Consider the following 28,000-nt stretch of genomic DNA (forward strand, 5'->3'; position numbering starts at 1 on the left):
AAAAGTTATTGTCCTAACCCTTAATACTTATCAATGTGACCTTATTCAGAAATAGGATCTCTTCAGATATAATTAGATAAGGTCACAATGGATTAGGGTGAGCCCTAAATTAAATGACTGGTGTTCTTATAAGATGAGAGAAATTTGGACATATGGGCACATTTTGAAAATGCCATGTGACCATGAAAGTACAGATTTGAATGATGGGTCAATAGACTGAGTAACACTGAGGATTTTTGTTAACCACTAGAAGCCAGGAGAGTCAAGGAAGGGCCATTTTCCTAGAGCCTTAGAGGGAGCATTGGCCTATTGACACCTGGGTTTCACTCTTCTAGCCCCCAGACAATAAGAGGATATAATTCTTTAAGTCATCCAGTTCATAGTAATTTGTTACAGAGCCCTAGGGAAATAATACACCTCTCTTTTCTTTTCTGTGTGAACTAGATGAGGGCAAAGGTCTCTCATTTTTTCACTACTAATCCTCAGGTGCTGAAACAGTTTCTCACATTTACCGAATACTCAATTTCTTTTTCTTTTTTTGACTGAATGAATCAGTGAGGCTTGTTAACAATCCTGAGAGTTAGGAAGTTAGATTATCAAACTTAGATAATCTAATTCCAAAATCTCTGGCCTTTTCATTATACTCCTGTTGTTCGCTCACTCAGTTGTGTCTGACTTTTTTCAGCCACATGGATTGCAGCACGCCAGGCTTTCCTATCCTTTCCTATCTGAAAAATATAGGGCTGCTGGAACCAAATGATCTCAAGGGGTCTATTATAGCGTGCAAACTTCTTAGAAATCATCATGTGCATGCATGTCGGCTCAGTTGTGTCCAACTTTTTTTGACTCCATGGACTAGAGCCCACCAAACTCCTCTGTCCAGGCAAGAACACTGGAGTGGGTTGCCATGCCTTCCTCTAGGAGATCTTCTTGACCTAGGGATTGAACCTGTGTCTATTGTGTCTCCTGCATTGGCAGGTAGATTCTTTAGCACTGCACCACCTGGGAAGCGAGAGATCATTGCTAAATATCAAGTCATTGCTTATAAAGATACTTACTGAGGTTGTAGTAAAATTGGGACTCCTAGAGAGAAAAGTAATAAGAATTAGTTTCCATTTTTGTTAAATCAGTAAGGAGAGAGTCGGACACGACTGAAGTGACTTAGCAGCAGCAGCAGCAGCAGTGAGCACCCACTATCCACTAGAACCCATACATATTTTACTCAACAGATTATTTAATTTGCTTTTCTCAGGTGCAAGTTGAAATGATTATCATTTCCCTTTTACACATGAGGAAAGTGAAACAAAGTCATGCAACTTAATGAATGTCACAGCTTGGAAGTGGCCAAACCTAGATTCAATCCAGACTTTGAAACTACAAATCTCAATTGCCTGAAGTGCTTGTACCCTCCCCTTTTGTGTTCCACCTGTTCTACAAATCCTAGTTCAGCATCTTGCAGCCCAGGAAACCTTCCTTTCATGTTTTACATCTTATGGTATATTCCTTCTTTATACCACTCTTTTGGCCCTTCCCTCTACTTTGGCTGTCTCCCACACTTACATATAACACATGCCTAATCCCTGTAGCTTGAGTTGGTGATATAAATGGTGCCAAGGAAGGAGCTGTGTGGATACCTGAGACACATTGTCCAAATTTTCCTGGATGACCACATTCTGAATTGGTTCAGACTACCATGTTGCCTCTGACCCTCTCAAGGTTTTTAATCTTTTGCATTAAAATCTCTTGGGTGTGTTTGTTAAAAATTTATTTTCCAGGGCTTCTCTTCAGACTTATCAAATCAAAATGTCTCACGGTGGGATCTTCCCAAACTCAGCATATGTTCTTGCAATGCCTATAGTGTTTTCTCCCCCAGTTCAGTGACTTCACTAAAAAAATTCTCTTTGTGTTACAGGTGTTAGTTTAGATGTCCCAGTCTCTAAGAATGTTTGTTTTCATCCCAGGCTAAAGATGAGACTCTCCTGCCCTGTTTTCCCATTGAGCAGCTTGGTATTTAGCATTTTGCATGCTCTAATATGCCTGCATCTTTACTTGTAAGTCTCCCTTTGACTTCTCTGTGAGCTACTTGGGGCTGAGGTCTTTCACTGTATAGCCCGTGTTTTTATCACAGCCCTTGGCATTTACAAGTGGTCAGTAATAAAATAGACAAATGCACCAATAAAAAAGAGATAATAGAATTAATGTGCTATTAGGAATACTTAATTTCTACTCAAATTTCTGCCAGGGATACATAGGGACAGAATATGTCTTCTATATTTAGTGTTAACATTAACTCAGTTTATATTTATTTATATATTTAGTGTTAACTCAGCCATTTTCTCTGTTGCAAGATTGAGTCAGAATTAATTGTCATAGAGAAACAGAAGGAAACCACAAGAGTTGATGGTATTGTTTGTCTTATCTAGTTTGAGAAAGACACAAATGCAGTCAATTTAGATGTCAGTGGAACAACAGCCTTAGCTTCCTAAATAGTTCTGGGCAGATTTGGCTTCTGTGGAAATTTAGGAAGAAACTAGTAATGACAGACACCTAATTTTGCAAATCATAGTATTTCAAACAAAACACACCTTTTTGGAAATCCAGGCTAACTATAAATCAGAGGAGCTAACATCCCGTTCTCTTAAAATCTAAGAAATTGTTGCTTGCTGATATCATATGGCAGGTGCCTTATTGGCATTTAATAAATGCGTATAGATTGGATTTAAGTAGCTAGTAGCCTTCACACTCCTGTATATGGGAATAAAAATATGCTGTTGAGAAAAAATTTCTTTGTGGACCACATGTTTATACAAATCTGCCTTGCAGAGGAGATAAAATCTCCTCTGTTCCCCCAGTCAATGAGCTTGTGGTTTGTAGAAAAATTCTTGAATCATGATAGTAAATATTCTTAGGCTCGGTCTTGAGTTTGTCTCTAACCAGGCGGCCTTTGATACGACATTTGACGTTTCTTAAGTTTTTATGTCCTTACTTCTCAAAGGAGGAAAGCGTCAGCCTCTTTATTAGCTCATGTGTTTATTCTGAGGGTTTAATAAGAATATGCTAATGAGAGTTTATCTTGTATATAAGAAGTAGTCACTTAGTAAATATCAGGAATAAATAAATAAGTAAACAAACCAGTGTTTATGAAAGAGCTTTAGAGTTATAGAATTACTAAAGATTATGAAGCCTGCTAAGAGATCAGAAATTTCTAAAGAAAATTATTTCTGAAGGACTCAGATTCCTTCTTACTTAGGAAGAAATTTGAGCACTGTATTGTGTCAGAGTAAGACCTGAAGGAGAAGGGCCATAGATTGGATACGTTTGACAGAAGGAGTAAAGCTAAGCGCTTATAGAGGGAAGAAATGATTGGAGTCCAGGTGAGATGTTTCAGAGTGGGCCCATGAATTGCCACACCTCGGGATCTGAGGCAAAAAAAAAAAAAAAGAAGCAACAAAAGCAACCTGGTGGCAGTGGGGAGGGAGAGCAGAGAAGAACCTAAGGTGAAAAGCCAGCTTCTTGTACTACTCTTGATAAATTTCCAGTGTACATAAAGTGTTCACTGGGATCATAAGCAGTGATATACTGGTTAATGTTCAACAATTAATTCTTCAGAAACAAAAAGGCTTGACTGTAGCATTAGCTTATTTCCATATACCCACTATGGCTGAATTCAAGCTTCCATTGGTTTAAAAATGGGCTTGTAAAAAATTTAATGCTCAGTTCTCAGGAGTATTGTGAGCCAACTCTAGCAATATGAAAATTTACTATGGAGGGTCTCAAGGAGCAGAGAGAGTTGGCTGATAAACTCCCATGTTCCATTACTAGCTTCAGTAATGATCCAACCAGGCAAATTCTTGTTTCATCTGTACTCCACCTGGTCCTTCCATGCCCAAATTAATCATTTTGAAACCCGTACTACAATGTCTCTAAAAGGGAAGGACTCTTTAAAAATAAAACCACAAAACAAAAAATACTAATAGCAATTTCTTAAAATTATCAACTATCCAGCCTGTATTCCAGTTTACCTGATTATATATATACACTTTAGTGATTATATATATATATATATATATATTGGAGGGAATATAGAATTGTTTTATTCAAATCAAGATCCAAACAAGAGCTACTCATTGCATTTACTTGATGTATCTCTTAAGACTCTTTTAATCTATAAGTTCCCTCTTTCTTTCCCCACCTCCTTTATTTTCTTTGCGATTTGTTTGCTAGGGAAACCAGGTCACTTGTAGTTTTCCATAGTTTGGATTTTGCTGGTTGTGCTTGCATGGTATTACTGATGTGTTCTCCTGTCCCCAGGTGTTTTTCTTTTCTTCTGTGCAGTGATAATCAGATCCAAAGCCTTGATCTGATTTTAGGTTCTCTGTTTGTGCAGGTATGTGTGTATGGGCATACACATGGGTCTTTTATGATGGAACATATTCTGTCTGGTTCTCTTTCTTTTATTGATACTGAGATTGATCAGTGAATTCAGCCTGAAATGGATGACATTCATTGTTGCCCAAAAAACACCCCAAATCTGAGATAAATATTTTCTTTCTGTCTTGAAGATGCCTTTTTACCACAAACACATAAATCAATATACAAATATAAACAGTTACTAAATCAACCCATCTATTTTATTCATGATCACTTCACATTTGAAAGCTCTTGCTGTGTTTATTTTCTTTGAGCTGAATTTGGGGCTTTGACTAGGAAGCCATAAATCCATTTTTTAATGAAATACGACTCATTGTGCTACTAATGCCAGATTGGAAAACATTGCTTGCTAATTTTTTTTCTTAACAATGATTTGGTAAGTAGTAAGCATTCAATTTCATTCTGTTTAGGGTAACACACCACAAAATCAGCATCAACATTAGAGAAACTTTTTTTCTTTACTGTTTAATTTTTGATGGACACAGCATTACCAGGGCCATTCAAATCTGCCAGGTTGTACAGGCAGGATTTGAAGGGCACCTAAGGTGTGGGCAGATGAACAAGTTCTATTACCTGGAATTTAGCTGCTGCTTCTAACTTTCTCTAGCCACTAGTTAGGGCTTAATACACTTAGAAGGTTGCTCTTCTAATTTGAACTGTGTGAGACTTTGGCTGGAGGGTAGTTCTGTGTCCCAGTGATAAAAGAACACATAAAACAACCCAGTGCCTGATCATTCTCCCTGGCTGTCAGTGAATCATGTCTAATAGCATCTCCATGCAGTTTGTGCCAATTTGCTTGCAATGGCATCCTTTTCCGTGGGCTTGCTGCTCGGCAGGCCCTGAAGCAATCTATGAATAACTTCCCAACAGATGCTGTTTATGAATTGAAGCAAATGGCTTCCCTGTTTCTCTTTTTTCTCACTTCAATAATTTTCAGTTACATTACGATGAATATTTATAGTCCTGTAGCAGTGCATAAAAATGGAGAACAAGCGGACCTGGGCATTGTTTCATACGTGAGTGCTGTTCTAATGGGTTTTGGCTGACTGGTTTTAATAATGTTCTGTTGATGGACTGAAAAGAGGATGCAAATTGTAGATCAGTCATTTTCATTCACTGTTTTTAGCAGGATGAGCCTTGATGGAGCACTGGCTGCATCCGTCGCACGCATATGACACGTTAACTCACCAAAACAGCCCGTCCTGTTGTATGTCTGTCTCCTCTTGATATGTCTTTTGAGTAATTTCAACTATGTGACTTCAACAGGGACGCTGACTCTCACATAAGGGCTCACTAGGTTGATTTTACCACTTTCCACAGGTACGCTCATTTGTGATTCAAGTGGCTAGCTGTATTAGAAACCGTAGCCCAACTAACATCATATTCCTAGGAATGAAAATGTGAAATCACAAGGAATGTGTTGGTTTTGATTTGCTGGTTTCCTTTATAGAAAGGTACTGGGCCACATTTTACTCTAAAATGTTTTTTTCAAAATGTTTCATAGTTCCTTCTTCTCTTAAATATTACAAAAATGAGAGACTTATATCTAAACATAGCTCTTGAATTTGATTCTCAGGAAATTACTCTGTCTTCAGTGGCTTATGTTTCAAATGAGCTGATATACCTTACTTGCGTTTTCTACTTACAATAATGAGTCAGTTAACTAGCCTATATTTTCCAAACCATTGACTGTGTCATATTGGCCCACATACAAATAATTGCCTCTTTGGCTATTTGCTTATAAATAGAGTGCTGAAAATTGTATGTAAATATGTATATGCATGCACAATGAATATATATTGAAGCCTCCCCAAATATTCAAATTGTCCCATTTTCTACTCTTGCTTTATGAAATGTTCACCAACTACTGAAATGAAACCATATTTATTATGCATGCATTCCTGCAATATCTTCACCACCTATCATTTGTATGCTATACATAGAAAGTTGTGCTGTAACACAACAATAAAAAATAAAAAAGACAATTTGAAGAGGAGTGTGTTTCCTGCTCTAACTGCAAAAATGTGCAAAGAGTGATTTTCCTTTGAAAAGGGGCAGTATAACCTCCAATCCTGAAATGTTCTAAAAATTAACAAAAAGTTGAAGAATTTAATATTTGATAGAGAAAGGTTATTTTTAAAGAAACTAATATATAGCATAATGCCTCAAAGGGATTATCCTGCCACAAAAGTGCAGATATACAAAACTCTGGAAAGAGTTCTGGGCCTGGAGCAAAAGGGCTAAGAATAGAGTGAAGTCCCTACTTATACAGAACAATTCACCATAGCACTTTTCATTTGTTTTAAATAATGGTAATCAAGGAAATGGCAACCCACTCCAGTATTCTTGCCTGGAAAATCCCATGGACAGTGGAGCCTGGTAGGCTACAGTCCATGGGGTCGCAAAGAGTTGGACACAACTGAGCAACTTCACTTTCACTTTCAATCATTGTCAAAGTAACAAATGTAAATGGTATGTGAAGCAAAAATGGTATGTGAAAATTGTTCCCCTCACTAGGATAACTATAGTTAGCAGTGATTTGTGTATAGTTTTACATGGTTATATTGAGTTTGTAGCATTCGTACTAGAATGCTTTTTTTCATGTATAAGATTTTCTCTTTCCTTATTGGAAATTTCTAGATCTTTATTTCCTTTTTGCCTCTAGTTCTGTGGTCAACAACTGCTCTGATTTCTAAGAAGGCAAGCCTTTTATTCAATTTATTTTCTTCCGTATTATCCCTTTGTTGTTGTTGTTTAGTTGTTAAGTTGTGTCTGATTCTTTTGCAACCCCAAGGACAGTAGCTCCCCAGGCTCCTCTGTCGGTGGGATTTCCCAGCAAAAATACTGGAGTTGGTTTACATATCATCCTCCAGGGCATCTTCCTGACCCAGGAATCAAACTCGCATCTCCTACATTGGCAAGTGGATTCTTTACTCCTCAGCCACCAGGGAAGCTGATATTGTCCATTCACTCTAGAGTAACTAACAGTTTCATTTTAAAGATGGCTTTTGAAAATCAGGAGGAGACTTTGGGGAAAATCATCTTGTTTACGGTCCTTTTTATAGTGGTCATTTCAGGGCCACTTTCCAGTGCATGGGTGTTGCAAAAATATTTGAGTGTGGAGGACTGTGTGTGAGAACTGACACTTAGAATGTTTTAAAGTCACACTAACCCTGCTGGGCTTTGAACCTAAATCTGTATGAGACTGAAGACATCCTCTTGAATAGTGTGCTCCCCTCAACCTCTCACAAGAACTCTGTAAAGACAGAAGTGGGACAAGCTCATAGATAGAAAAGGCCATCTCACAGGTAGCATGCTCCAGATAAAGAAAACATTCTGGATCAACCTCTGCCTACCAACTGATTCTCCCCTTTCTCTGACTAAAAGAGCTAAAACTGTTCCCACATCAGGCAGAAATTGGAGCAATGATTGTGAAAATCATTTGCAAAATGCTTGTGTCTATGGGTGCCCCCCAAATCTAGAAATAATGGGATTTATCACTATTATTATATAATATCATTAAAGAAACCTTCAAATTAGAGGAAATAAAGCATTATTTGTGTTTCTAGACTTTATGGACACGCTATTAGAGAAACAAGAAGATGAAGATCTTTTTTTTCTCTCTCTTTAAAAAATGCTTTCTTACACTGTGGTCTTTATTATTGTTTGATTCTGGCATCTGAGGTGACTAAATTGTGCTGTTATATTGGTCACATCTCTGCTTTCTCATCTGTCCTGTCATATTCCTCCATATATTTCATTTATCCATTCATCTCTTCATTTATTTGACAAATAATATTTGTTGAGCAATTACTGGCAGTCAGTGTAGTCAGCACTAGGAATTCCCTAGTCAAAAGACAGAGAGCTTGAATCCACCCTAAGGGAACAGTACCTCTAATGGGATTTTTGGAAAATCACAAAGCTCATTATGACATAGTGAGATAAATGTTAGAATAAATGAGAGGAATGATATGCAATGTGCCTGGACAGGTGGATTTGAGGTAGAGGCAGATTGTGTATAAGCAGAGATCTGAAGGCTAGATAAGAGTTAGCAGTGAAATATGTAGAGATGATGTAAAAGGGTTCCATGCTGAGGGACCAGGATATGTAAAGGCCAAGTGGGAAAAAAAGATCATTACTTTGAGAAGAAATGAAAGAAGGTCCGCATGTCTGGTGTCAGAGTGGGATGGGTGAGTGGGAGCCTGGGTGGAGATGGAATCAGTGTAAAGGCATCATTAGAGGTGGAGACCAAAGAAGTGAGGTGTGGATGGGGTTTGATTTTAAAAGGCTGGGGAAGGCATGGTAAACACCCTGTGCTCCCTTATTCTGAGGGTCATGGGAGTTTAAGATTAGTTTTAAGCAGAGTAAGGATATGAAATTTTCATTTTGGAAAGACCGCACTATGAATACGGCATGACAGGTACATTGGGAAAGCAAGACTGAGGGCAGTGAGTCTGCTGAGAATGCTGCTGTGGTCCAGTTGATAGGTGATGGTGGTCTTAAGTGAGGGTGTCCAGAGAAGTAGATTGACTAGCATCCTTAATCAGAAACCACTACATTACTTATTGGCCTTTCCTCAACCTGACATTCAAGATGTTTTCCAATATGGAGCTTGCTGCCTGAGTTAACCCTTGAAACCCAACAGGAAACTACAGTTGGAGTCAATAAGAATTCTTTCTAGTGTCTTGAAAAAACTTCCTTTTCTGTTTTCCCAGCCTTTGTGAATCTTTCATTTAAATCTGTATACATTTAGAAATTTCATTTAAGTTTGGTTTATCTTGAAAATCTGTTGGGGAACATATAGGCTTTGGTGTTGGACATACAAAGGTTTAAGTTTTGCTACTCAGTATCAAAGTGAGTTAGGACATGTTTCTTAACTTTCCCAAACTCTGTTTCCATATTTTTAAAGTTGGTGGCACTGTCTTCACCATCATCATCATCATCATTAATCTTTAAAGCCAAACACTAATTCATCAAAATAACATTTATAGCATCTGCTTCATTAGCCCTGGAAAGGGGCCCGTGATTTATAACAAGCATCTCCCTGAAATTCCAAACTGTATGTGAAAAAATGTTGTGTTAGTTCATGTTTCTTTTTCACTGGGTGATGCAAAGTCAAACATTTTAAGATAATGTAAACTAAAAATTCCATTATATTAGGAAAATCAGAACTTCTAAACATTAATACCAACTGGCAAGTATAGGTTCTAAATTATTCTAGAAATTACATATAAAACATATTATTTTACTCACATAACCTAATAACTAGAGGTTAGATACACTTAAAAATGATGGTTGCCCAGTTACCATAAAAGCATGCATTTTTAAAAAGCATATTTTAAACAGCACAGAAAGTATCTAATAGCAATTTATCATTGAAATTACTTTTTTTTGTCCCTGGACAAAGCATTCAGAGTCAATCAAAAACCAATCGATATAAACACTAATGTAAACTATAATTAAAGATGACAAATAGGTTCTTGTGTGATATTAAATAATGTATTTATAAAAATCCAAAATAATACTTAATACCAAACCATCAAGGTCTAGAGGATGCATGCTGGTGACATTCCTGCCAATTTCTGTTCAGATTTTTATAGATATCAGCAACTGACTATAAATCCCTTATAGGGCTGCATATACTAGATGTATGAGTCCTATGATATTTTAAAGGTAGTTTAGGTTTTCATGTAGGGATGACTCATTTTCAGTCAACTCTTGATATTCAGTTGATGTATTAATAGGGTTGCATAATTCTGATTTGTGTGTGTGTGTGTGTGTGTGTGTGTGTGTGTGGAAAGAGCAGGGATATCTCTGATGTATTTGGAACTTGGAGGGCCAGATATCTCTCATGTGTTAGCTGAAATCAACAGCTATAAGAACTTACACAAAGCAAGAAGAAAGTTGCTGTCCATTTCAAAGCAAGGGCTTACAGGAAAAAAGACAGGCAATAAAAACTTGGACTAATTTTGGATAACATATCTAAAAGGAAGCCACCATTTGGGAAACAAACAGGGCTGTCATGCTGCACCCCTCCAGCGGGTGCCAGTTCCATTGTGCTCCGATGAATATCATTCACTGCTGCTGCTGCTGCTAAGTCGCTTCAGTCGTGTCCGACTCTGTGCGACCCCATAGACAGCAGCCCACCAGGCTCCCCCGTCCCTGGGATTCTCCAGGCAAGAACATTGGAGTGGGTTGCCATTTCCTTCTCCAATGCATGAAAGTAAAAAGTGAAAGTGAAATCGCTCAGTCGTGTCTGACTCTTAGCCACCCCATGGACTGCAGCCTACCAGGCTCCTCCGTCCATGGGATTTTCCAGGCAAGAGCACTGGAGTGGGGTGCCATTGCCTTCTCCATATCATTCACACTGGGAAGTAATTATTCCCAACACAGAAAATGAAGGTAGAATACCAGTGCGTTCAGACTTTATAGAAATATCATGATAACCAACTTATTGGTAAAGGGGCTGAGTATTTTGAAGAATTGAGTAGTTCATATTTAAATATGAGGGTTGCATTCTAAGCCTTCAGTATTTCTAATGAGTTGTTTAATTTTTATACGTCAATAAAGTATAGATAAAAGATACTGTACATATCAATGTATGACAAAACCCACTGAAATGTTGTGAAGTAATTAGCCTCCAACTAATAAAAAAATTAAAAAAAAAAAAAGATACTGTACAAAGTTATAGCTTATATTATTAAAGAACACAAATTTAAATTGATGACTTGAGTTTGTGCTACTTACAAGCAAATTTCTGTTTCAAGTCATCAGCTGTTTATTTTGTATTTCCCTCTTTGAAGATAATTTTCTAAAGGATTCATATATCTAATGGAGGAACACACTTATCATTTTCTTTAAACTTCGGTCCACATTTTGTCTGCATGTCTGACTTTGAGTTTGCCTGCATGAAGGATTCCTGGGCTCTAAGCTCTTTGTTTTCATAGGCATTGAGGAAGGCTGAGGACTTCTGTGAATCAGATGTTGTGAATATCAGGCATGGCTATAGCAAAACCAGCTGGTAAGATTTACTTTGTCAGGAATAAGGATAAAAATATCTCTTCCTCCCTACCAATTAGATAAGTTAAGCGACAGGATCACCTGATCAATCTAGTCAGTTCTTTGAACTCAGTCAGTCCTCAGATTGTTTGCTTTGCCCTTTTTATCACTTGGGTTGAAAAAAGTCTTGCTAAGTTACTTGTGATTTGTCTTAGCTCTGATTTCTGTCTTAGCTGTATTGGTAGTGTGCCTCTCATGGACTTGGTAAATATATCCAGAAAAACTGATGAAGTGTTTCAAGATCTAGATTTCTTCTTCTTCCTTCCTTCCTTCCTTCCTCTCTTTTCTTTCTTCCTTCCTTCTTCTCTCTTTCTTTCTTACTGTATGTGCAGAAGTAACTTCATATACTAAACTAGCTATATGGATTGTAATTTTTTCCAGCTCTCTTCAAGGTGAAAATAACTATTTATTGAGTATTGACTGTAAGAAGAGTGCTGTACCTTGGCAGTTTAAATATAGTATTTAATTTATTCTATGCAAGAATCCTACATAAGAAGAATCTGTAATGTTTCCCCCTTTTATAAATAAATAAGCTGAAGATCAGAATGATTATGGAACTTGTTCAAAGCCAAAAATCCAGTGTTTAAATCTAGGCATGTTAGACTCAAAGTTTTTCTGTAACTTTTCAATAACTTATCTAACAATTATATAGACCTGGCAGGAGATTGCATTTCTATAGATACAGTTTTATCAACTGTATAATGAAAGGTCCTCAGTAAGTTACTTCTAAGGCTTCCTGCAACAACACAAAATCTTGATTCCATTAATTCATTGTTTTTCTATAGGATATAATTCAGTGTAATTCAGTGTAACGAATGTCTTTCTTGGTCTCATCCCTGTTCAAGGGGGTTAGCGAATAAATTAGCACCTTATTAGGACTTATGGAGGGGGTTTTGCCTATTAATTAAGAATCTGAGAAACAGTATTATCAAATATGTCTAACGTACTATTCTCCTCTCCAGAGGTCAAAAAGAGAAGTCCTTCCAAAAACTAAAAACTTACAGGCAGATTCATTAATTATAAGACTTTGCATGCTCACATTTTATTCCAGGAATTGTCAGGGCAGATACTTTTTTTTTTTTTTTAAGTAGGTCACAATGCCTGTTTTGCAGACAACTAAAGCAATCAGCTAAAAATTTATTTTTAAATGATACTTGTTGCATCTCTAGGGTCCACCCTGGGAAGATTGAAAAAAGAGCCCTTTCTTCACTCAATTAAGAACACCACAAAGATATCTCCATTTCTCTGTGTTTTCTCTCAGCATGAGATGACTCAGCCAGAAATAGCATGATAATATCGCAGATGTTCCTTTGCTCGGGTAGCTGGTTATTGCTTATCTCAATGATATTTTAATACAAACACACAACTGTTCACCCTGTTTTATGGCTGTCAGAATTTTGCTTCATATTTAACAAATGGAAGTTTGTGAGCATTGACTCAGGTTTACTTTTTCCCTCATTGTGTTACATGGATAAGCTAAATGCTGGAGAGGGTATGAGTCACATCTGTACAGATAGGCTATTGGATTCAGGTTGCTCATCTGGTCCGTCAGCTTCCGTCAGCTCGATATCCCCGAGCTTCACTCTCTATTGTTAAGACCAAAAGATCAAAATTTGATTCTAGAATCTTAAGCAAAGTTTTCCCTATTCTTGACAATGAACTATGTTTAATAGCACCATGTCCTCCCTTTGCTCCAGTTACGACTTTGTCGAAATATCGACAGTTTGCTCACCCATCATCATTTTCAATTTTTTTTTTTTCCTGATCTGACTCAGTACACTGAACAAGGCTTTGGAACCAGGCACATGTGTCTATGAATTTTGACTCCCTTTTGATTTAACCATATGACATTGGTTGATTCATTTACACTTTGATCTGGTCCCTTACTATCTCCAGCCTCATCTTGAGCTGCCATTTAATTTTACTTCAGTCATAACTGGTCTTTTTTGCTTTCTTGCAACAAGTTGCAGGATTTGCCTCTAGAGGATCCGAAGTCCCAGACCTCTAGGGGGCTGATATACCTGGGGAATTCATCCTGCATGATACTGAGCTAGGCGCAGGGCTCTTAACAACGACTTCCACATGCTTAAAAGTCAGTCTCCAAAATCACTGAGATGAGCCAGAGGCCTACTGAAACACACAAATAAAAATGAGGCTGATAAGCAGACCCTTCCAGCTGACCTGCTGCAATTCTTACTCTAGTCATGGTATGATAAGCAGCTGGAAAAATTTAAGTTGAAAAAATTTATAGCTCTAAATGAATATTAAGAAGTCTGGTTCCAGGCCAAATTCAATGTATGTTTTCTTAGACCAATGATAAGACTTTTTCCACCAGACTTGGTACACAAGTCCCTCTCTCTTGTCTCCCTTCCCTTAGCCCATGGTCCAGAAAGATTCAGAAGCCTTTATTTGGGGCTCCAGGATGAAATGATTCCCCCAACATGTGCATTGTGTCCACGTGACCTTCAACTACTACAATTCCTTGAGGGGCAGAAGAACTATGGGGGCCCAGAACCCTTTTTTGTCCCCTGATTTTATTTTATTTTATTTTCCATTTATTTTTATTAGTTGGAGGCTAATTACTTTACAATATTGTAGTGGTTTTTGCCATACATTGACATGAATCAGCCATGGATTTACATGTGTTCCCCATCCCGATCCCCCCCTCCCACCTCCTTCTCCACCCGATTCCTCCGGGTCTTCCCAGTGCACCAGGCCCAAGCACTTGTCTCGTGCATCCAGCCTGGGCTGGTGATCTGTTTCACCCTTGATAATATACATGTTTCATGCTGTTCTCTCAAAACATCCCACCCTCGCCTTCCCCCACAGAGTCCAAAAGTCTGTTCTGTACATCTGTGTCTCTTTTTCTGTTTTGCATATAGGGTTATCATTACCATCTTTCTAAATTCCGTATATATGTGTTAGTATGCTCTAATGTTCTTTATCTTTCTGGCTTACTTCACTCTGTATAATGGGCTCCAGTTTCATCCATCTCATTAGAACTGATTCAAATGAATTCTTTTTAATGGCTGAGTAATATTCCATGGTGTATATGTACCACAGCTTCCTTATCCATTCATCTGCTGATGGGCATCTAGGTCCCAGCACCCTTCTTTTGCATCTCAGGTGCACTATCATAGTGAGTGACTGAAGTCATGATGGTTGTTCTCATTCGGGCTCATTGTCCTGTCTGGCCACCTTGACACCGGGTTGCTCAACCGATATGCCACTGTGTTTCCCATTCTGTGTGCTTCAATAGCAACAAGATGGAAACTTAAGATTTACTGAGGAAATGGCAATCCACTCTGGTATTCTTGCCCAGAGGAATCCCATGGACAGCAAGTCAGGTGGGCCACAGTCCACAGGGTCACAAAGAGTCAGACTCCACTAAAGTGACTTAGCAATTGTGGGCTTGGCACAATTAAGTGCCTTACAAAAATGAGCTCATTTGACAAAATTCAAAATAGATATTTCTTCTGTTCCCATTTTGTAATGGAGATAACTGAGACAATAAGTGGCTAAATACATTGCCTAAATCTTGTAGAGGTGGTAAGTGGGAAAATGAAGATTTGGAGTCAGATAATGTGGGTTGAAAACCTGTACTCCTGACCTCCATGGCACATGACTTCTTTCTGTTTCTTGAAAGAACTTGTATTCTCTGCCTGTGACTTCTGATATGTTTCCATCAATCAATCATTTGAAAGCTGCTGGGACATCAGGTCTGTGTCATTTTCATCCTCAGGCCTTATGTACAAGAAGTTCACTCATATATTCATCCTACTGCCTTGTATTCATCAGCTTAAAGATCCTTTTCTCAGAGAAACTTTCCTTGACTCGTTTCTGCATTTATTCTCATATCCTCCTGTACCTCTACTTTGAGTACTTGCCACGATGGCAATCAAACAATTAATTGTTAACTCATCTCACTGTTAATGTCAGGTTCCCTGCAGGTAAAGGTCTTGATTCTTCTGGTCATCAATGTACATCCACAGTGAGGTGTAATGCAAAGCACATTACAGCGCTTAATGCAATACTTGTGCTTGAATAAACAAAACTTTATTGTGTGCAAGTTTCCTCATTTATAGAGAGGGGACAAATACAATGATCTTACTTGGATTTTTTGGAGGTGAGATAGAGCAATTCTTGGCATATTGTAGTTGCTCAATAAACACTACTCATTATTAGGTATGGTAGCAGTAGTATTCTTCAAAATTTTTTTCTTCTCTTCTGTGGGATGATTTTACAATCCTGATTCTTTGAGGTTAGGTTAGGCCTTGTGACTTATTTTGGTAAGTGAAATGCATGTGGAAGTGATATATATTGTTTTCAAGTTGAAATTATAAAAGTCATTGATCCTCCAGTGCTCCCTTTTTTCCTCCATGAAACTGGCCAAGTCCCAGACATGAGCTCCTCCTTTAAAGATGAAGCATGTTTGAGATTTTGTTCAGCCTAGCCTTACTTCTACCGATATCAGTATGAAGTGCAATCCAGAACTTAAACTCTGCTATTGCAAACCAATGAGATTTTGGCATTGTTTTGCATGGTAGTAAAAATTAGCTTGAGCTAACTGATATCTGAGTCAAACATCAATGCCAATACATTATTGTGTGTTATAGTGAATCTTTTTGGAAGTCATTTTATGATTGTGCTTTTCCCAGTATCAAATGCTCTCTTAACAATTTGATACATATGTGAATGTATGGACAAAATAAAAGTAATAGCTAAGTCTATTAATTATACTAATTTAATAGCTTTTATAAAAGTTATTAGGTGCAGAGCAGTTACAGTAAATGCTCTGAGGATATACAACTCATAAGTGACAAAGCCAGAATTGCAGTCCAAGTGTTCAGAGTTCAGAGTCCATGGAATACACTAATCATGTCACGTTTATAAATACACAAATATATGGACATTAGTAGAAACAAAAGCATCTACAAATTGCTACAATGGAAACAGTGAGAGACTTTTTTGGGTCCCAAATCACTGCAGATGGTGACTGCACCCATGAAATTACAAGATGCTTGCTCCTGGGAAGAAAAGCTATGACCAATCTAGACAGCATATTAAGAAGCAGAGACATTACTTTGCCAACAAAGGTTTGTCTAGTCAAAGCTGTGGTTTTTCCAGTGGTCATGTATGGATGTAAGAGTGGACTATAAAGAAAACTGAGCACTGAAGAACTGATGCTTTTGAACTGTGATGTTGGAGAAGACTCTTGAGAGTCCCTTGGACTGCAAGAAGATCAAACCAGTTAATCCTAAAGGAAATCAGACCTGAATATTCATCGGAAGCTCTAATGCTGAAGCTGAAACTCCAATACTTTGCCCACCTGATGTGAAGAACTGACTCATTTGAAAAGACCCTGATGCTGGAAAAGATTGAAGGTATGACAGGGAATGACAGAGGATGAGATGGTTGTATGGCATCACCAACTCAATGCACATGAGTTTGAGTCAGCTCTGGGAGTTGGTGATGGACAGGGAGGCCTGGTGTGCCACAGTCCATGGGGTTGCAAAGAGTCAGACACGACTTAGCGACTGATCTGAACTGAACAAATTGCTAAGAAGAATGTATATCATTGATTGAATATGATTTAGTGTCATCATATGGAAAATGAAAGGATGGACTGTGTTGAGCATCTTCTCAGATCTCAAGTTCTATCATTGAACTTTCTTTTCTTTTATGAGTATGATTCAGTCAAGAAAAAGATCAGTCTTATTCATTGGAATCTCCCATCTGTTGCCCTACAGGAGACAGTGGGTGGAGCAATGGTTCAAATGTACAGATGCTTGGAAAACATACCTTCATGAGAGTTGTCCCCAAAGTGATTATTCAACACTTCCCCTTCATTTACTGATTAAGTGTCCACCATAAATATATAACCAACCACTGTGAAATTGACTGGATGGCCCACAGTACTGAGAAAGTCAACACCCAGCTGAGAGTTTTGGATTCTCTGTGATAACTCATAGAAAAATGTGTGCTTTCATTTTGTTGAACGTGTAAAATATGAATATACACACATTTTGAATCATTTAGGAGGTAAATGGAAAATTGAGGAGGAGCCAAAATGCTAGAGTTGTTGGAAGCAATGAGTTTTGAGTCATGCAGATTTGGTTTCAAATCCTAGTTCTAGCTCTGTGTGATGCTGAAGCATTGCTTACAATCCCTAAGTTTCACATCCCTTATCTGTAAATTGAGCGTGATGAATTCCTAAATCATATGATTACTATGAAAAATAAATTAACTTTTTATCATTGCCTAGTATTTAATAAATGTTCCAAAATTAATAAAGTAGCTATTATTTATAATTACTATTAATTATGAAACAAATCTTTTAAAAGGAAAATTCTACATTGTAATATGCTGGCTAGGTACTTATTAACCAAGATGTCTCCCAAAGGACTTCTCCATGGATAGATAATGTCATGAATGCTACCACAGAAAAATTGGCTTCCTTTTAAAGATGTTAGCACTATTTGGCAAACGGGAAAAGCCGCACATGCCCCAGCTGTGATTTAACACAGTGTCTAAGCAGCACCTAGATAAATAGATATCCCAAGGAAGAAACTGTTTTAGCATAAAAACAAAATCAGGTAAAGACAATAAAATACAGCAAAACAAATAGATTTTATAAATATAAAGTGAAAACCAAACCACCCTGGCAATTACAGCTTTCATATGATTTATGTCTTTAATTTTTCTAAATCAGTGACCCAAGAAGTATTGGCATAAAAATTTCAAATTCAGCAAAAACCTAAATCACTATAAGGAAATACTGAGTTTTTATTAGTTATTTTCTTTCACTGACTTCTCCCAAACAAAATGAATTCTTCCCTGAGTGTGGCAAAATGAAGGATTGTACTTTACTAAGATATTAATGTCATCGATCTGTGATTCTTAGCATCCAATATGTCACAGAAACACAGATACACAACTTGACTGTGAAATCAACACTGTTGAATTACCATTCAAAGCTTTCCCCCCCACCTTTACTTCTGTTAAATATTAACACTTGATATCATATTTATTTGATAGAAATCAACAGAAATGGACTCTGACTAACTTGGGTTAAAAAAAATACTTTTTAGAAAGATAAAGTGTAATTCAAAAAGTCAAGAGAATAGGTCCTACCCAAGCCTCAGAAAAGGACAGGAACCAATGCCAGCTTCTTAGGAGGTGTGGACAAATGACCAATCATTTCAGGCCCCCTCAGGTGTGATGAAAGAGCTGCATTGAGTTCTAGTTTTGAATTGCTTCACTTAAAATTCATATACTTGGGAAAAACTGTCTGATTCTTCACAGGCCAGGGGAGGGCAAGGCACCTTGATTATCACTGTTCACAGTGAGGAGAAGAAGTTCCTCACATTGGGGATCCCCACCTCCTGAAATGTTTGCAGTCTTATCAACTAAAATTTTGATTTTAGTCCATAATCTGAAATGTGAGCTAAATAACCAAAGCCAGACTTTCTGAGACTTGGTTGTTCTGTGTTCTCTTAGATTGTATATTTGTCTGTTTGGAATCCATTTGTTACAGGGCCAATTGAAGTAACTTTATTTTCTTATATTTTGTATACTTGATGCTCTGGTATCTGGGAGCGTTTATAGATCCAGGGAGATATACACTTCTCAGGGCTGACCAATTCTTAGAGACAGCAGGGGCTCAACCAGGAGCACATTTCTCATGTGCAAACCCACCAATCCCAAGTCTATTGCCCCAACCACCTCATTTATCTAGTTCTTACAACCATGCCAAGATTTCCCCTGCTCTAAACCATCCCAGAGCCAAGGACCATCCCTATGCCCCACAGTCCCCTGGAATGATTCAAACTTTGCCAACCCTAAGTTGTTGACTCTGTGATACCTTGCCTTTCCTGTAGAAACTGCAAATACAGGCTCTGGCCAAGACTTTCCCCTTGGCCCATCTGTCTTCTGCCTCCTGACCACCTCAGTGCTCCCCCTTTGGCCTTTTGTAGTGTGGTGTGTCCCCTTCTCATGTGAAATGTGAGTGCTAAATTCTTCCTTTCCTGGCATTGGCCTCTGTGTTGTCACTCAGTCAGACCACTCTAAATTAAATCCTGGGTACAACTTTAGAACAATGGCAAGCCTGATTTTAAGAATTTTAAGAATAACCACCTCTGGCAGTTAAGGTTGAAGGGAAGAATGAAGAAAAGTGTGGGCGTGCTGCACGCTTTTGTTTTCACACCATTGCCCCACCAGGGACAGGAAGGATATGTGTCCTTATATCTAAACCCAACGAGATGGGAAACAAGGGGAATGACAAAAGTATGGTATCCATCTTTCTTTTTTTTTTATTAGACCTGGGGCTTCCCTTGTAGTTCAGTCAGTAAAGAATCTGCCTGCAGTGCAGAAGACTTGGGTTCGATCCCCGGGTTGGGAAGACCTCCTGGAGAAGGACATGGCAACCCACTGTAGTATTCTTGCCTGGAGAATCTCATGGACAGAGGAGCCTGGTGGGCTGCAGTCCATGGGGTTGCAAAGAGTCGGGCATGACTGAGTGACTAACACTTACTTACTTCAAAGAGGGAAGAATAAACCATAGTGTATGGTTTTACAGAGGCATTGAGAAAGAGACTCTACCCAGGAGAACTTTAAGGAAGGGACTCCAGACAGAGGTGAATGGTAGGAAGTCCTGGGCTAGAAGGGAAGTTGAAAGTGGCCAGCCAGCTGGACAACAGGCACAGCTAGTGTCATGAGAGCTCTAGTTAGAAGCTCTCATCTGGAGAATGTCCCAGGCTCAGCTGCTACACAACAGCATCCTTCTTGGATTAGATTCTCCAGGCCTCAGAGAGCAGTTTGCAGAAGAAGCTCTGGAAGGATGAGCAGGGGAACAAGAGAAGACAACCACACCCTCTGTGTTCCCTAATTATAATGATTTTAATGTACCTTGGACTGGACTTTAGTTACTGAAATGAGATTGCTCTATGACTTGAAAAAGCTAGTAGAAACTAAGGGGATTTTCCAGCAGCTCAGGTAAGAAGCAGAAAGGATCAGCATGCAGTCCAGGTCAGGAGAGACAGTGGGAGCAACTAGATCAACTTTTTTCATGGTTGTAACTGGTTGAGTCCAGCATTTTTCATATGTTGTTGTTTATACAAACAGAAAAGTACATGGTAGACCCAAGGAAACAAATCTACTACTAAAACAGTGTCATTAGAGAACAGATACAGTAATTAGAAATACTAAGGGAGAGAATCTACATTGAAAATTAAATTATTGACATAGAGGAAAGATTAGACATAATCATAATGGATTCTGATGAGAGTAAAACAATAAGAATGCTAGCAGATGAATAAGACTAAAATAGCTGACATGAGAAGAGCTGATCTCTCTGAGGTGGCTATTCCTCCAAAAGAAAAAAAAAAAGCCTAAAATGAAGAAAGAACTACATTTGCAGTTCAACGAGCACACATATGACACACTGATCCATGAACACATTCAGTCCTTCTGGTTTCTATGTATAAAAATAAAATCATGTACTAGGGTAAGAAATCAGACTGGCCTCAGATGGTTCCATAGTAATATAGTAATGTCCAATGCCTGAAGACAGAAAGCAATGTCTACAGTGTTTTGACACAGAGAGAGTACCACCCAAGGAAATATTACCTGGCAAAGTGGCTTTTATTTCTAATGGTTACAGAGTTCAGTTCAGTTCAGTCACTCAGTCATGTCCGATTCTTTGTAACCCCATGAACCGCAGCACGCCAGGCCTCACTGTCCACCACCAACACCTGGAGTCTACCCAAACCCATGTCCATTGAGTCGGTGATGCCATCCAACCATCTCATCCTCTGTCGTCCCCTTCTCCTCCTGCCCTCAATCTTTCCCAGCATCAGGGTTGTTTCCAATGAGTCAGCTCTTCGCATCAGGTGGCTGAAGTATTGGAGTTTCAACTTCAACATCAGTCCTTCCAATGAACACCCAGGACTGATCTCCTTTAGGATGGACTGCTTGGATCTCCTTGCAGTCCAAGGGACTCTCAAGAGTCTTCTCCAACACCACAGTTCAAAAGCATCGATTCCTCAGTGCTCAGCTTTCTTTATAGTCCAACTCTCACAACCATACATGACCACTTTAGCCTTGACTAGACGGACCTTTGTTGACAAAGTAATGTCTCTGCTTTTTAATATGCTGTCTAGGTTGGTCATTACTTTTCTTCCAAGGAGTAAGCATCTTTTAATTTCATGGCTACAATCACCATCTGCAGTGATTTTGGAGCCTAGAAAAATAAAGCCAGCCACTGTTTCCACTGTTTCCCCATCTATTTGCCATGAAGTGATGGAACTGGATGCCATGATCTTAGTTTTCTGTACATTGAGCTTTAACTCAACTTTTTCACTCTCCTCTTTCACTTTCATCAAGAGGCTCTTTAGTTCTTCTTCACATTCTGACGTAAGGGTGGTGTCATCTGCAAATCTGAGGTTAGTGATATTTCTCACAGCAATCTTGATTCCAGCTTGTGCTTCATCCAGCCCACAGTTCCTCATGATGTACTCTGTATATAAGTTAAATAAGCAGGGTGACAATATACAGCCTTGATGTACTCCTTTTCCTATTTGGAACCAGTCTGTTGTTCCATGTCCAGTTCTAACCATTGCTTCCTGACCTGCATACAGTTTTCTCAAGAGGCAGGTCAGGTGGTCTGGTATTCCCATCTCTTTCAGAATTTTCCACAGTTTCTTGTGATCCACACAGTCAAAGTCTTGGCATAGTCAATAAAGCAGAAATAGATATTTTTCTGGAACTCTCCTGCTTTTTCGATGATCCAACAGATGTTGGCAATTTGATCTCTGGTTCCTCAGCCTTTTCTAAAACCAGCTTGAACATCTGGAAGTTCACAGTTCATGTATTGCTGAAGCCTGGCTTGGAGAATTTTGAGCATCACTTTACTAGTGTGTGAGATGAGTGCAATTGTGTGGTAGTTTGAGTATTCTTTGGCATTGGCTTTCTTTGGGATTGGAATGAAAATGGACCTTTTCTAGTCCTTTGGCCATAGAACCATTCCACTTATGATTCTTCAGCATTACTGGTCAGGGCATAGACTTGGATCATCGTGATATTGAATGGTTTGCCTTGGAAACGAACAGAGATCTTTCTGTCGTTTTTGAGATGGCATCCAAGTACTGCATTTTGGACTCTTTTGTTGACTGTGATGGCTACTCCATTTCTTCTAAGGGATTCCTGCAATGGTCATTTGAGTTAAATTCACCCATTCCAGTCCATCTTAGTTTGCTGATTCCTAGAATGTCGACGTTCACTCTTGTCATCTCCTGTTTTACCACTTCCAATTTGTCTTGATTCATGAACCTAACATTCCAGGTTCCTAAGCAAAATTGCTCTTTACAGCATCGATCGAACCTTGCTTCTATCACCAGTCCCATCCACAGCTGGGTGTAGTTTTTGCTTTGGCTCCATCCCTTCATTCCTTCTGGAGTTATTTCTCCACTGATCTCCAATAGCATATTGGGCACCTACCGACCTGGGGAGTTCATCATTCAGTGTCCTATCTTTTTGCCTTTTCATACTGTTCATGAGGTTCTCAAGGCAAGAATACTGAAGAAGGGAATGGTTACAGAGAGACCTTATCAAATATGAAAGAAATCAAGAAATATATTTCTATGAGCTCTTATTGGAAGAAAAATATCTTGAAAACTGAAGTCAGCCAATTGAGCAATCAGTCAGAATGACAAAGCCAGGAATGATAAAAGGTCCTCTGGGGACACTGATATCATTTGAATATAAATATAATATCTTTTAGGTATAGGACAGTAACTCTTTCGTCTCCATTTGATAGTGCAAAGTTGTAACAGTAGAGCTTTCCTTCCCCAGCAGCTATTGGTTTAGGTTGGGCTAAAGTTCCTAAGTTCTGTTCTCTCTGCCTTCAGACCCCCACAGAAAAGTCTTGAGTTTTCTGTAAAGATGCTGCAATGAGTAATCATGAGTTTGTGGTTTCAGGTTAGGGTGAAGGACACCCCATTTGTCTTCTCACCATTATGGATCAAGGAAGCAGGGTGTGGCCCTGAGAGCAGTAGGTGTGATGGTAGTAGTGTCTGGTGTCTGTAGAATATTATGTTTTAAATCAAGTAATTCTGTCCCGGGAGCTGTCCTGTATACTGTAGGATGTTGAGCCTCTATGCATGAGATGCCCATCGCACCTGTCCTCCTCCCCAGCTTTAACAACTGAAAATGTTTCTAGATATTGTCAGATGTCCCCTGGGGTTAAAATCAACTTCTATGGAGAACTACCCATCTAAAGTCAGGTAGCCTATTCTTCAGTCCTTCTCATCCTCTTGTTTGGTTTTGTTCTGTGTTAAGATTTGAAAAAAGGGAGAAGGTTTCAAACATTTACACAGAGCAAGAATTTTAGGACAAGGATCACAGCATGGCTTTCTATCACTGGAACAGCAGGACTGTGTTTAGGTAGGCTGAATTACTTTCTACCTGGGGGTGTATCTTGAGCAGTGACTGAGCATCTTGTACTATTCTCCACAATCCTCATTCTAGGAGTCTTTGAGGAATCTTTTCCATGCTCAATAGTCTTGTGATACAGGTCTCGGGATGTTAGAAAACCATATAGCAGAAGCATATTTGAGGCAGAGAATTTACTCTGCCTCACCCTAGGGTCTGGGGCATTATGTTATCATATTTGTTATGATATTGATTCGTGGTGCTCTAAGAGGTACAGTTCTTATATTTTGATAAATTATAAAATATCTATTTCTTATTCTACTTCCCTATCCTTTATTTTCTGTTGAATTTGGGGCAGACTTTGTATAGCATCACTTTTCAGATTATAAATTATAATTAATACATGTTCATTTTAGAAAATCTGAAAAATGGAAAGAATACAATAAAAATTACTTGTAATCCAACTGGCCTCAGATATTTATTGTTTATGTTTGGATACTTTTTTTGTGATTATATGCTCCTTAAACCAAATTTCCATGTTAATGTGTAGTTTTCAAGGTGCTTATTCACATAGTCACATGCTGTATTTTATGTAATGTTCCACATAACATTACAATGAAAAGGTGAATTTTCTTCCCACTATTCTAAGTTTGTGCTTTTAAGGGCTACTGTCCTCTGTCTTGTCTGTGCCATTCATGTATTCAGCAAGTATTGAGCAGTTCCAATATGGTAGGTTCTGGCTTCAGCATTGAGTGAGAATGTGCAGCTGAGCAAGAAAACATTCCTGCCACCGAGGAGCTTCTCAAGCCGAGACACATAAAGAAACAAACACTTTCAGTGCCATTTTCATTGCTGTCACTGACAGTGAAGCTACTTTTCTGCCATTATTTAAAATTAAGTATTAAGTTCCTAACTGCACAAAGAATTGATTTTGGCAAGAAGCTAGGGAAAACATGCTGATGAGACACAACAGTGAGCTGGTGACATCAATCAGAGGTTAAGGACAAGTGCATTTTTGCCGAAGAAGGCAGGGGTCAGTACCTAACTGGTAGGAGAGCTGGACAAGTGATCAGGGGTGCACAACACAATTGTTTGTTGGCCCAGCCAGGCCTGGGAGAGGCTTTGAAGCAAAAAATTGTAAGAGAGAAGGACCAATTCATGACACCAGCTGGTGGAACTTTTAATGCTGAGTGTTACCTGTTGCTTTAGGGTTCAATGTCTGCATCATTTCTTAAATAGGACTGTAGCAGAAGTCACTTGCCTCCATCCCTTGCTTCCAAGCAGCCATACCCCACAGCCATCACAAACAGACAGACTTGGCTTGGAATTACTAGATGCATGGAAGAAGTTCTGGATGTCAAAAATTCTAAAGTCAAGAAGACTGTTGACATCTTACTGCAGTTCTCCATATATTAGGATTTTAATTGGCTAAACGGTAGGGTAGTTAGCTCTGGTTACAATTAATCACGATGACAGTTTGCTGCTTAAAGATACCTTGAAATGTATTTTTGATCAAACTCTTCTATCTGTGAGAAAGCACCCTGTATTCTTTCTATGGATCTGTGGGTGACAGTATGAAATATAGGGTGTATGTTTCCCCTTACATGCTCAGCGTACCTTTTTCTGTGGGCGTCAGTTGTTCACCTTGTGCTCTATTAATGGAAAGCCCTCAGTGGGGGCTCCTGATCTTATGGTTTTAGGGTTCTGGTCTTCCTTCCTCTGGGGACAAAAGCCGGACTACTTACTGTGTGAACTGCATTGTGCTTGCTGTGGTGGAAACCACAGCAGATCCAGCCTCAGGTCTGGACCCACAGAGCCCTGGCTTTCCCAGTGGCTTCCAGGAAGGGCTTTGTACTGTAACCCAAATGTGCAGGAAGATAATAGCCCATGGGGAGAACTTTGGTTAGTAAGTGACAAGAGAGGGAAATGAACCAGCAGGTGAAGTGTTGCTACTGTTGCCCTTGATGGACTGTTCTTACTGATAGTCATCCAGTATGGCTTATGAGGCACTGGGTGGCTGCTCTGTGTTCTCTGGGAAGCCAAGGCCATCTTAATGATTCACCATCTGGTCTTGGTTGCCTTTCCGTTTTGCCTGAATTCACTCTTTCCCTCAGTCATGCTTCCCTAGGATTAAATACCCCTCCCTAATGAGAGAATGCATTTTTAAAAAGTGTGTCCTACCAACCATGGGCTTCCCTGGTGGCTCAGACAGTGAAGAATCCACCTGTGGGAGACCTGGGTTCGATCCCTGAGTTGCAAAGATCCCCTGGAGGAGAGCACGGCAACCCACTCCAGTATTCCTGCCTGGAGAATCCCCATGGACAGAGCAGGCTGGCGGGCTACAGTCCATGGAGTTGCAAAGAGTCGGAGACGACTGAGCAACTAAGCATGGCACACCAACCATGATTGGAAACAGATAATTCTTAATTTTGAATTTTAATTTCAAAAACATAAATGAGGAGTTTATAGGCCATCTGAACATTATTGCAAAAGTGACAGATTTCATCTTAACAGGGCAGTCACTGGCAGCAAGCCTATAAGGTCACTGTGCCTGTAGGGTGAAAGTGAAGCAATGGGCTTAAAGATCATGCATCTGTGTTTGGAGTGTCTTAGAGAAGTGTGTTACAGGATGCAAGCATTAGGTCAGTGGGCATCCCTGTTGAGGATAAATGTGAATGTTTCTAGGCAGAGAGTTCAATACACTGGAAGTGAGCTTGCACAATTCCCCAACCTTTTGACTCTGTCCCTGCAAAATGTGTCACTGAAAAAGATGAAAAGACCAATGCATCCTACTTGTACCTACTATATTCCAAGCAGCCAGCAGGGTATTTCTACTAAGGTATGACATATACCTGTTCAACCATATTTTCCTAAATAGAGATGGCATCAAGAGGGAAAAGTTCTCAGGCATAAAATCATCATACATGCTTAATACCAAAGGAGATGTTTTCAAATGAAAATAAGGTCCCTAATGCAGAAACTAACACTTTTACTAGATGAAGTAAATTGAGACTATTGGCTCCTGAGAAATTTTTGAAGGACATTTGAGGTATCTAATATCAGTATAACCTTATTGCCAATTTTCACTCCTGTCGACAAATAACTTAGAATGTTTTCCAGAAGCAGCAAGTTAAATGCCTGACATCCCCCGGGGACTGAGGAGGCAAGCCAGAGCTCCCACATTCTGGCCACTGCTCTATCTGTTGGGGGCAAACTTTTTAGTACTAGTAAATGTTTTTCTTGTTCCTGATTTAGTCCCAGCTCCATGATTATTTTACTGTAACTTTTCTTTAACAGCTTATTTCCTTTGCATAGTCATTTGTTATTTAAAAAAAAAAAAAAAAGGGAAATGAATAATATATACATTTTAAAAACTACCCCTTCTCAACTCTCTCACTGTGGCCCTCTGTGTTTTTAGTAGTTTGTGTGTTGGAGGAGTGTTTGCAGTATTCATGACTTGAACTTCTAATTTATGGGCTCTTAAAGTACACTAATCATCAGCACAGTATTAATACTGTACTCTAAGGATTTTTCCTCCAACTCCTATTTCAGACAAAAAGAACAATCTTAAAAGTAATATTCAACGATTTCAATAAGCAGGCGGGTCAGGTTAGAACATAAGCCACTGGCATTGATGTGTGGACGGTAGTATTATAAGAAGTTATTTACTACATGAAATGCCAACCTTGCCAATTTTCAAATGTTAATGGCCTTATGGTGAAGATGAAAGGTTTATGCATTCTACCTAGGGATTTCAGAATTTTGCAATCTGGGCATAGGAATGGCTTGATTATCTAATAAATCATTTTTACTTCTCTTTAATTATAGGTGTTTATAAATTTTTATAAATTTAAAAGCAAAACTTTCTGGTATGTTGTGTATAATAATTGAGCCTAAAAGACTGAATTTAATATGCAGGATTTACTGATTTAGGGGGAAGACAAATTTTTTTGTTAGTCCTGGGGGAAAAACGAACCAAAATAAATTTTAAATGGATTATGCAGATTTGTCTAAGCAGATCCAGAATGCTCACTGCATTTGTAGGAAATTCTAATTGACTTACTGTAACTTGAGTGTATCA

This window comes from Cervus canadensis, chromosome 22, assembly GCF_019320065.1.
Source record: "Cervus canadensis isolate Bull #8, Minnesota chromosome 22, ASM1932006v1, whole genome shotgun sequence".
Classification (NCBI taxonomy): Eukaryota; Metazoa; Chordata; class Mammalia; order Artiodactyla; family Cervidae; genus Cervus; species Cervus canadensis.